At 38.1% G+C, this 11,739-nt stretch overlaps 1 pseudogene; it reads left to right on the top strand.

Moving 5' to 3' along the window:
• Positions 1-6,604: 6,604 nt before the first annotated feature.
• LOC102271312 (phytanoyl-CoA hydroxylase interacting protein-like pseudogene) lies at positions 6,605-10,069 on the top strand (annotated as a pseudogene).
• Positions 10,070-11,739: the final 1,670 nt, after the last annotated feature.

The raw sequence follows: 11,739 nt of genomic DNA, 5'->3' as shown, positions 1-11,739 counted from the left end.
ATAATAAGTGCTCGAGAGGGTGTGGAGAAAAGGGAGCCTTCTACATGTTAGTGGGACTGTAAACTGGTGCAGCCACTACACAACATTATGAAGATTTCTTTAAAAATAAAAACTAAAAATAGAGCTACCATATGATCCAGCAATCCCTTTCTTGGGCATATAGTCAGAGAACATAAAAACTCTAATTCAAAAAGATATGTGCTCTATGATATTCAGAGCAGCACTGTTTACACTAGGCAAGGCAAGGAAAAAATCCAAGTGCCTGTCAAGAGATGTGGTATTTGTGTACACACACACACACACACACACACACACACACAGGAATACTACTCAGTCAGAAAAAAAGAAAAAAAATATTGCCTCTAAAGCAGTGTGGATGAATTCAGAGATTATCATACTGAATGAAGCAAGTCAGACAGAGAAATACATATTATGTGGTAACACATATGTGGAATCTAAAAAAATAATACAAATTAACCTATATGCAAACAGAAACAGACTTACAGACATAGAAAACAAAATTATGGATAGTAAAAGGGAAATGGGTGAGGGAAACTATGGGATTAACATACAAAGTATTATACATAAAATAGATAATCAGCATGGATTTACTGTACATAGCACATGGATCTGTATTCAATATGTTAAAATAATCCATAATGGAAAGTAATCTAAAAAATATGTATTTTAGACTGAATCACTCTACTGTACACTTGAAACTAACACATTATTGTAAATCAACTGCACAACAATAAATAGAAAGTTAGAGTAATTTCTGACTTTATACTATATATACCTTATTTCTATTGCTCTACCTACATACTGCCAGTGTTGATTGTTTGTGTGTGTGTGTGTGTGTGATACAATTTCTGGTCATGAACCCTCATGCTATAATGTGGGCGTATCAGTAAAATTGGTCAGGAATTTTCCTGGAAGTCATTCCTGTATTAGACATCTGACAATGAAGTAAATTTTGACATAGGTAACTGTAAACCATATAAATATATCTATGAAAAACAAATGATTGAGCTCCCAACTCAACTTCCCATTTACTTGTTCCCTATAATGCCCTCAGTAAGTCTAGCACAAGGGTATATAAGGGAAAAAAAAAAATAATGAAGTTGGACTATTGTTTTAACCAATTACAATTTTAAAAAAATCTTGATTTGACTTACTTTACACAGAAGTATGACCATATGAACCCATTGCAAGGGTCCCTAGAAGGTAACTGGTGTGCATCTATTTAGCTTCATGGTGAATTTTCCTTGGCTCTGAGTTTAATACCCGCATTAAGTGCTAGTTGTTTTTCCCACACACACTAGAATTCTGCCTTGCACACAGACCCACCAGGGTCTTTTTCAACCTTACTTTCAATAGATTTTTTTAAACTAATTTATTTAGAAACTGCCGAAAAGAGTGTATGTGTGTGTTTCTTTCTAACTTATAAGCCTTCCTAAAATGCAAGAACCTTTAATTAGGGATTTAATGAATGAGCTATTTCCTCTATATTCTCTTAGGAGTGTGGTATTGCCATTATCAACAATCACTGGGACACCAAAACTCTACTTTAAAATGCACCCTGCTATCCTAGGAATTTAGGACATTTCTGTCATTCTACCTGTAATTCCACATTCTGCCTGACTGTACCCAACACTGCGACTCCCAAGTCCAGTCCCCACACAATTCAAAACAATATAGTTTTGAATTGTGTCTAAAATTCTGATCAAATTGTATCTAAAAACTACCAACTAGTATTCATATATGCATTATTTTCCCAGAAGAACATCTAAGAATTATTTTCTAAAGCTAGAATAACACTCGAAATTTCTAGTGCATATTTATTGATAAGTCAACTTTCAGTTTCCATTTTTCAGTATCGTTGGCACTATTTCTGAGTTTAAGACAGTTGTGTTAATGCTATACATTTAGAAGGAAGGATACACTATATATATATATATATATATATATATATATATATATTATATTAGCTTGTTTTTGAATGCCACCACCTCCTCACCCTTGTTTGATAACAGACTTAATGTACCTGACTACATAGGTGGACATGTGACTTGTGCATCAATCATGGTGTTACATATCAGTGGATATGGTGATAAGATCAAATATTAGGAAATATTAACTGGAAAAATTCATTTGTTCACCAAGAGTCTAGGTTTGTGAAGAATACAAGTAAATGAAGGATTGATATAACTTATTAGGGAGTTTTCATCAAATAAATGAGTTCTGAGATGCTTTCCATAGAAAGAAATGATGTTAATGAAATAGGCAGAGTAACACTCCCCCCAAATATGGCCATTTCCTATTCTCCAGCAGCTATCAATATGGTATCTTACATGGCAAAAAGGACTTTGCAAATGTCATTAAATTAAGAATTTTGAGAAGGGGAGATTTTGCTGGATCATTTGGGTATGCCCAATGTAACTGCAAGAGTCATCATAAAAAGTGAAGGAAGAATCAAATTCATAGGAGACAATGTGATGACAGAAGCAGAGGGTCACAGAGAGAGAGGTTTGAAGATGCCACCCTGCAGGCTCTGGAGATGGAGAAGGAGTCATGATCCCAGGAAGCCAGATTATGTCTAGAAACTAGAAAAAGCAACAGAATGGATCCTTCCTTAAACCATTAGCAGGAACATTTTGATATCAGCCCCTTGAGACTGATATGAATTTCTGCCTTCCACCTAAAACAACATACATTTATACATTTATGTTGTTTTAAGCCACTAAGTTTGTGGTGATAAGTAGAAACACAAAACTAATATATTTATCTAAGATCTAAGAAAATTAGAATTAGTTTGTCAAATAATAAAGAAAAATCTATGCAGAAGAAGAAGATCCTTTAGCAAGAGTCTGTCCAGTTCAGAATAATAGAAACAGAAAAGTCACTGGGAAAATAATGGATGTATTCTGAAAGAAGATATTGGGGTGGGAAAGAGTAGCCATTTACCAAAGAGCAATGTAGGTCAAGGTCAGGATTCTGGGAGGCATGTATGCATTTTAAAATGAGACTATGTGAATGGGATATGATTAGATTTTCAATTTGAAAATATTTCTCTAACTCCACTCTGGAGAATAGTTATGTATGCAGGGGGAAATCTTAGGGCGTTGCTTCAGGTCTGGAAAATTATCTAGTGGTGAGTGACGGCAGGGAGGGGCATGAGGGAAGGTAAACATTTAGAAACAATGTAGGACTGATGCTAAAGCTGAAGCTCCAATGCTTTGGCCACCTGATGTGAAGAAATGACTCACTGGAAAAGACTCTGATACTGGGAAAGATTGAAGGCAGGAGGAGAAGGGGATGGCAGAGGATGAGACGGTTGGATGGCATCACTGAATTGATGGACATGAGTTTGAGCAAGTTTCGTGAGTTGGTGATCGACAGGGAAGTCTGGCGTGCTGCAGTCTATGGGGTTGGAAAGAGTTGGACACGACTGAGCAACTGAACTGAACTGAGCAGAAATCATCAGACAAGGTATGACAGCAGTTGGCCTAAGTGGAAATGTTAAAAATGCACAGAGGTTGACATGCTCAAGAAGTTTTTGGAAGATGAAATTCATGTGTGGGATGTGTGAGGCTATGGTTGTGTAGAGTTTATTCTCCCCAGTAATTTTACATGGGACACATCAAAGCTGAGACACAGGTTTTGAAAAGATCCTATGAATGTGGTGAAATTTTACTGTTAATTACAGCTGGAGAGAAGTAAATAGCACCACTCAGAAATAAGGGGAAGTAGGGAGGAAAAATGGGAGAGAGAGACTGACAGAGAAACAGTGATTTTAGATCCTGAAATCACAGGTCTCTGAAACAAGTTCTACCTGGGCACTTGCATTAATTTTACCAGATGAACCAAAAATTTCCTTTCAATTTTTAGTTATGGTTCCACAACCAGTTATTGACAAATACTATTTCAATTCACTTCAAAATAAAATTTCCAAATGTAAATGTTTTTATAGTTACCAAGTCAATGGCACCCCACTCCAGTACTCTTGCCTGGAAAATCCCATGGATGGAGGAGCCTGATAGGCTGCAGTCCATGGGGTCGCGAAGAGTTGTGCACGACTGAGCGACTTCCCTTTCACTTTTCACTGTCATGCATGGAGAAGGAAATGGCAACCCACTCCAGTGTTCTTGCTGGAGAATCCCAGGGATGCGGGAGCCTGGTGGGCTGCGGTCTATGGGGTCACATAGAGTCGGACACAACTGAAGTGACCTAGCAGCAGCAGCAGCAGAAATTGTACCTAGGCTCTGGGCTAAACCGTACTACTGTAGAGGGAGGGTTTTGACCCATCTGAGCAATTACATGTGTGGGGATGGGCCTCTGGAGGGGCTGATGTGTCTGCATGGCCTCAAGTGCTGAAGCAGCAATAAGCTGTATCCTGATATGTTTTTCAAGCTCAGTTGACTCATAACTTGATGTAATTCCATTACAATTTTTTTGAATTGAAGAATTTTTAGGTGTTACCTCCATTAGTACTTCCTTCCAGACTGCTGCTGCTGCTGCTGCTAAGTCGCGTCAGTGTTCTTATTCAGTGGTTAATGATAATTATATCTGAAGACTTGTGGCAAATATTTTACCCATTAGAACACAGGTATATGAATGAATAATTCAATACTGGCTTACTTTTCTTTCATAAACTTTTTGGAAGTAAAAATAAAAGATAAAAAATTTTATAATTACAAGTGTACACATTGGTAAATGACTACAAACTGAACACAACCATGAACCATTGCCTAGATCTGGAAATCAGACATTATCAATATCCTGTAAACTGCTTTTTGCCTCTTTCCTAGCCACTAACTTCTTGTTTGCCTCTTTTTGAACTTTATATATATTAAATCTTGTGTGTCTGGCTGCCTTCTCTCAATATCATGTTTGTAAGATTCATTGTGGCATTGTGTTGTAATTGTATTTCATTCATTTTCATGTTTAATACTATTCCATTGTATAAAATACCAGAAGTTATTGAATTATGCTGTTGTTGGATATTTAGATGTTTAGTGAGAGTTGGACCATAAAGAAGGCTGAGCATTGAAGAACTGATGCTTTCAAACTGTGGTGCTGGAGAAGACTCTTGAGAGTCCCTTGACAGCACGGAGGTCAAACCAGTCAATCCTTAACGAATTCAACCCTGATTATTCATTGAAAGGACTGATGCTGAAGCTGAAGCTTCAGTACTTTGGCCACCTGATGCAAAGAGCCAACTTATTGGAAAAGACCCTGCTGCTGGGGAAGATTGAAGGCAGGAGGAAAAAGGAACAACAGAGGATGAAAGGTTGGATGGCGTCACTGACTCAAAGGACATGAATGTGAGCAAACACTGGGAGATGGTGGAGGATAGGGACGCCTGGCATACTGCAGTCCAGGGATCACAAAGAGTTGGGTATGACTGAGTGACTGAACAACAACCAATATCTGTACTAAGAGCATTCTTGAACATGTATTGTGGTGAAAATCCTTGCACAAATTTATAAAGTATATACCAGGAGTGGATTTTCTGGGATAAAATTATAGTATGCCTAGTGCCAACTTTATTATCCACTGTCCCCAAACTGTGCAAAGTGATATTGTAAACTAACTTTCCCAAAAGAATTGTATGAAAATTTTAATTGTCCCACGTCATCAGTAAAATGTGGTGTGATCAGTTGTTTAACCATGTTATCTTCTGTATGGTGGTGGCAGTGGTATAGTATCTAGTCATGTTCCAACTCTTGTGACCCCATGGGCTGTAACCTGCCAGGCTCATCTCTATGTTATATAAGCTGAATTCCTTGATGGCTTACTGGGCAAAGAATCCACCTGCAGTGCAGGAGATACCAGAGACTTGGGCTTGATCCCTGGATTGGGAAAATTCCCTGGAGAAGGGAATGGCAGCCCGCTGTAACATTCTTGTCTGGGAAATCCCATGGACAGAGGAGCCTGGAAGGCTACAGTCCATGTGGTTGCAAAGAGTTGGACACTGAGCACACACATGTTATATAAGCAAAAGTCATTTTACTGGAACAATCTACACATGTTTGCCTTTCCTCATGTTTCCTGATATGAATAATCAACTCATTAGAAAAGACCCACATTCTTGGAAAGGTTGAAGGCAAGAGGAGAAGGGGACGACAGAGGATGAGATGGTTGGATGGCATGACTGACTGGATGGACATGAGTTTGAGCAAGCTCCAGGAGTGGTGATGGACAGGGAAGCCTGGTGTGCTGCAGTCCATGGGGTTGCAAAGAGTCGAACATGGCTGAGTGACTGAACAATAACAAAGGTTTAATAGAAGTTCTGATCACCTAGGTTAATACATTCATGCAGTTTATAGATTAGATAACATTTCTGAGCTATTTTTAAGAATATGCTAAAACATTTTTAAGAAAATGTAGAGGCTATTAGAATTGGGGTTCAGAATTAATATTTCTAAAATATTTTCCCCTTAAAAAGAAAAATAAGAGGAATATCAAAAATATCCTTGTGTTCAATCTCAACAAAGGACTACTGGTTGTTGAGTCAGATAACGCACTTGGAAAAACACTGTTGTAGGCAGCATAACCAAAGAAGTTCTTAAGGAACAAATCACAAGGCAGTGGCGTAGCAGAGATGGAAGGACTTCCCGAACCACATAACTTCAAAATAGCAACATTACCTGTGACTCATTCAAGATTTCATAGGAAACGGATTAAAAATCAAAGGACCGCATTACACACTATCTCATTAACCACAATAAGAAAGAGAACAAGAACTCCAACTTATTTAAACAAAAGTAGTTCCAACAAAACTGGTGGCAAAAGCTGTTCCCTTTCCGATGCCTGTCAGTGGACACTGGTTTTTGAGCCAAAAAAAAACAGAGTATACAATAGCAGTGCAATTCAGTCACTCAGTCGTGTCAAACTCTTTGTGACCCCATGGCAACAGCATGCCAGGTCTCACTGTCCATCACCAACTCCAAGAGTTACTCAAACTCATGTCCATTGAGTTAGTGATGCCATCCAACAATCTCATCCTCTGTTGTCTCCTTCTCCTCTTCTTTCAATCTTTCCCAGCATCAGGGTCTTTTCAAATGAATCAGCTCTTCACATCAGGTGGCCAGAGTATTGGATTTCAGCTTCACATCAGTCCTTCCAATGAACACCCAGGACTGATGTCCTTTAGGACGGACTGGATGGATCTCCTTGCAGTCCAAGGGACTCTCAAGAGTCTTCTCCAAAACCACAGTTCAAAAGCATCAATTATTTGGTGCTCAGCTTTCTTTACAGTCCGACTCTCACATCCATACATAAGCACTGGAAAAGCCATAGCCTTGACTAGATGGACCTTTGTTGGCAAAGTAATGTATCAGCTGTCTAGGTTGGTCATAACTTTCCTTCCAAGGAGTAAGCATCTTTAATTTCATGGCTGCAGTCACCATCTACAGTGACTTTAGCGCCCCCAAAAGTAAAGTCAACCACTGTTTCCCAGATGCCATGATCTTCGTTTTCTGAATGTTGAGCTTTAAGCCAACTTTTAAACTCTCCTCTTTCACTTTCATCAAGAGGTTCTTTAGTTCTTCTTCACTTTCTGCCATAAGGGTGGTGTCATCTGCATATCTGAGGTTATTGATATTTCTCCCAGCAATCTTGATTCCAGCTTGTGCTTCTTCCAGCCCAGTGTTTCTTATGATATACTCTGCATAAAAGTTAAATAAGTAGGGTGATAATAAAGAGGCTTGAGGTACTCCCTTTCTTATTTGGAACCAGTCTGTTGTTCCATGTCCATTTTTAACTGTTGATTCCTGACATACATACAGATTTCTCAAGAGGCAGGTCAGGTGGTTTGATAGTCCCATCTCTTTCAGAATTTTCCACAGTATATTGTGACCCACACAGTCAAAGGCTTTGGCATAGTCAATAAAGCAGAAATAGATGCTTTTATGGAACTGTCTTGCTATTTATTTGGCAATTTCATCTCTGTTTCACCTACGTTTTTTAAAACTAGCTTGAACAACTGGAAGTTCATGGTTCACGTATTGCTAAAGCCTGGCTTGTAGAATGTTGAGCATTACTTTACTAGCATGTGAAATGAGTGCAATTGTGCAGTAGTTTGAGCATTCTTTGGCATTGCCTTTCTTTGGGATTGGAATGAAAACTGACCTTTTCCAGTCCTGTGGCCACTGCTGAGTTTTACAAATTTGTTGGCATAATGAGTGCAGCACTTTTACAGCATCATCTTTTAGGAGTTGAAATAGCTCAACTGGAATTCCATCACCTCCACTAGCTTTGTTGGTAGTGATGCTTTCTAAGGCCCACTTGACTTCACATTCCAGGATGTCTGGCTCTAGGTGAATCATCACACCATCGTAATTATCTGGGTCATGAAGACCTTTTTTGTACAGTTCTTCTGTGTATTTTTGCCACCTCTTCTTAATGTCTTCTGCTTCTGTTAGGTCCATACCATTTTTGTCCTTTATTGAGTCCATCTTTGCATGAAATGTTCCCTTGGTATGTCTAATTTTCTTGAAGAGACATCTAATCTTTCCCATTCTGTTGTTTTCCTCTATCTCTTTGCACTGATCACTGAGGAAGGCTTTCTTATCTCTCCTTGCTATTTTTAGAACTCTGCATTCAAATGAGTATATCTTTCCTTTTCTCCTTTGTTTTTCACTTCTCATCTTTTCACAGCTATTTGTAAGGCCTCCTCAGACAGCCATTTTGCTTTTTTGCATTTCTTTTTCTTGGGGATCTTGATCCCTGTCTCCTGTACAATGTCAGGAACCTCTGTCCATGGGATTTTCCAGACAAGAATGCTAGAGTGGACTGCCATTCTCTTCTCCACTGATCTCCAGTAACATATTGGGCAACTACTGACTTGATGAGTTCATCTTTCAGTGTCCTATCTTTTTTCTTTTTCATACTGTTCATGGGGTTCTCAAGGCAAGAATACTGAAGAGGTTTGCAATTCCCTTCTCCAGTGGACCACATTTTGTCAGAACTCTCCACCATTTCCCGTCCATCTTGGGTGGCCCTACACAGCATGGCTTAGTTTCATTGAGTTAGACAAAAATGTGGTCGATGTGGTTAGATTGGTTAGTGTTGTGTCACTGTGGTTACAGTCTGTCTGCCCTCTGATGCCCTCTCTCAGCACCTCAATAGCAGTGCAGACTGCCTCAAAATAAGTTGGTGGTGATTATGTTGTGTCTGAATGGAGTGAAATTATAGAATTGTACACAGCAGACTATTCAAAATTAAATCTAACACAACTGTTGGAGAAGGCCGAAGTGATTGCAGGACAGATGTTAAAATTTTCTGTTTTTTATCATAACCAGCACAAATAATATTTTGACTATATTCAAAAACATCATAGGAATGCTCTGCAGCCCTCTGTCAAGAGTAACAGTGGCAGCCATGGCTCTTCTATGAGTGGAAAATTAGAAGGCATCTTCAGTTGGGCTTCTGTTGTGGCTCAGCTGGTAAAGAATCTACCTGCAATGCAGGAGACGTGGGTTCAATCCCTGGATTGGGACGATCCCCTGGAGAAGGGAAAGGCTACCCACTCCAGTATTCTGGCCTGGAGAATTCCATGGACTATATAGTCCATGGGGTCGAAAAGAGTCAGATATGACTGAGGACTTTCACTTTCACTTCCTTAAGCTGCAGCACTGAATTAAATACTGGGAATCCACCCCAGCATTCACCTTATGGAAGATACAGGTTTGAGAATGCAGCAGAAAAACTTTTTAACCCCAATACTAACTTATACTTTCGGGACTTCTACTGTATGTACACTGCTTATCATTATGTGATTCTGGTCATTGCCCCTGTGGGATCTCTAGGAGATGAATTTTTTAAGCAGCGCCTTCCTCAACTAAATTCCCAAGATAATAAATTTCTGACCTGCAGAGAAGAAGATGGGATGCTGGTTTACCACCATGCTCAGGATGTTATTTTAGAAGTCCTTTACACTGACCCTGTAGATCCTTCTCTAGGCACCATGGCAGAAATCACTGGTCATCAGCTCATGGGTTTATCTACTGCAGATGCAAAGAAAGATCCCAGATGCAAAACCTGTAATATTAGTGTTGGACATTAATACCCACTTTTCTTATTCTCAGTCCCCCTTTCCTTCTGTAGAAGCCCTGATCCTCTGTTGTCCATTTTCATCACCAGATGTTTTCCACTGAAGCATGCACATACCACTGTCACCAAAAGTGAACTGCCACTTTTCAGATTTCCAAATTGTTCTAGTGTTTCCTATTCCCTATCCTTCCAAAATTTTGAGAGAGGAACTATCTTAAGTTGTTTCTGACACTCTATTGCCTAGATGCTGCAATGTTTTTATTTTTCCTTTATGCCAAACATAACAAAACTATTATATAAACTGCTTTAGTAGAATACAAAACAATAGCATATAAATGGTGTTTAAATATGCTCTCATTTTAATCTACTGAACAAATATTGGAATAACTCTAAACCACACAAAAAAGTATAATTACAGCATGAGTTATATCTTGAAGCCTAGAATTGTCAGCACTTCCAACTTGTTTGACAGTGTTATTTATGTTGTTTATATTAGCTAACAGGAAACAGCTACTGTGTTTCAACATAATAAATATAATAGAAAACTATTTTATTTGTAGTATTGTATAAAATATTTACAATTTTATAGAATATATACAGTTACACCTTAATAGCAATTGTATACATGTCACAAAACCATTTCCCTTATCAAAGATGTAGTTTGTAAACCTCAAATAGTTGTATATCTGTCCTGTTACAAGTACATATCTTTAATTAAACAAATTTGTGCAGGACATTATTCTGATTCATAAGGTTATAAAATATCAGGTAAATACAGACAGCAATAAGCCTCTGAAACCATCTGCTTCAGAAATAGTCAATATTAATCCCATCCAAGCTATATGAAAATGTGAATTTGTTGACCATCATGCTTAAACATTACAGAAAAGAGAACTACAAACGTGGCTGGTATGAGAGAGAAAATGTGGACCTTTTACTTATTTTTACAAAAGCAAAATAATAAACATGTGGTTTAATGCAAAATAGCAAAACAGTATACACTGAAGTTAATGATGCAAATGAAATATTCTGGCTTCTTAAAAACAAAACAAAACAGAGTACTAACTGCCCACTAAGGAAAAACAAAAACCAGGGAATAATTGTTAAGAACTGAGTCACAATAATTCAGGCAAATCAAGATGAAAGATCAGACAATTCACCTAAGGAAGAAGTGGTCATGACAAAACATACTTAGGTAAACATGGCTTTATTTGTGGAAACTAAGCAAAGACGAAAATGACAAAGCAAAGAATTCTAAGAAACAAAAGGCCTAGAACCTCAGAGTGAATTTTTGTATCCAGAGGTCAGAGTAGTAATAAAATGACATTTAAAATTTTGACCCAGAAATGTCACTCAACCTGCTTAACATCTAAGAGTGAAGGTTCACTTTTTAAAAAAATTTTTTTAATTGAAGGATAATTGCTTTACAGAATTTTGTTGTTTTCTGTCAAACATCAACATGAATCAGCCATAGATGTACACATTTACAACTGCATTCATTTTATTTGACTGTGGTAGAAAAGGTGTCTGACACCAAGTGTTCTCAGCTACTAATCAAAATACAAGCAAGAACAGCAAAGTTGTGGATACACACACTTCAGAAATAAACAGTGACTCAATCATCAAGAATGGAACTCCATTTCTTTTGCAAATGTATAGAACCCTAATTTCCAGCAGGTTCAT

This window comes from Bos mutus, chromosome 6 (assembly GCF_027580195.1).
Source record: "Bos mutus isolate GX-2022 chromosome 6, NWIPB_WYAK_1.1, whole genome shotgun sequence".
In the NCBI taxonomy this organism is placed as follows: domain Eukaryota; kingdom Metazoa; phylum Chordata; class Mammalia; order Artiodactyla; family Bovidae; genus Bos; species Bos mutus.
Note: the sequence above shows the minus strand (reverse complement) of the source record. Positions and strands in the feature narration are given on the sequence as shown.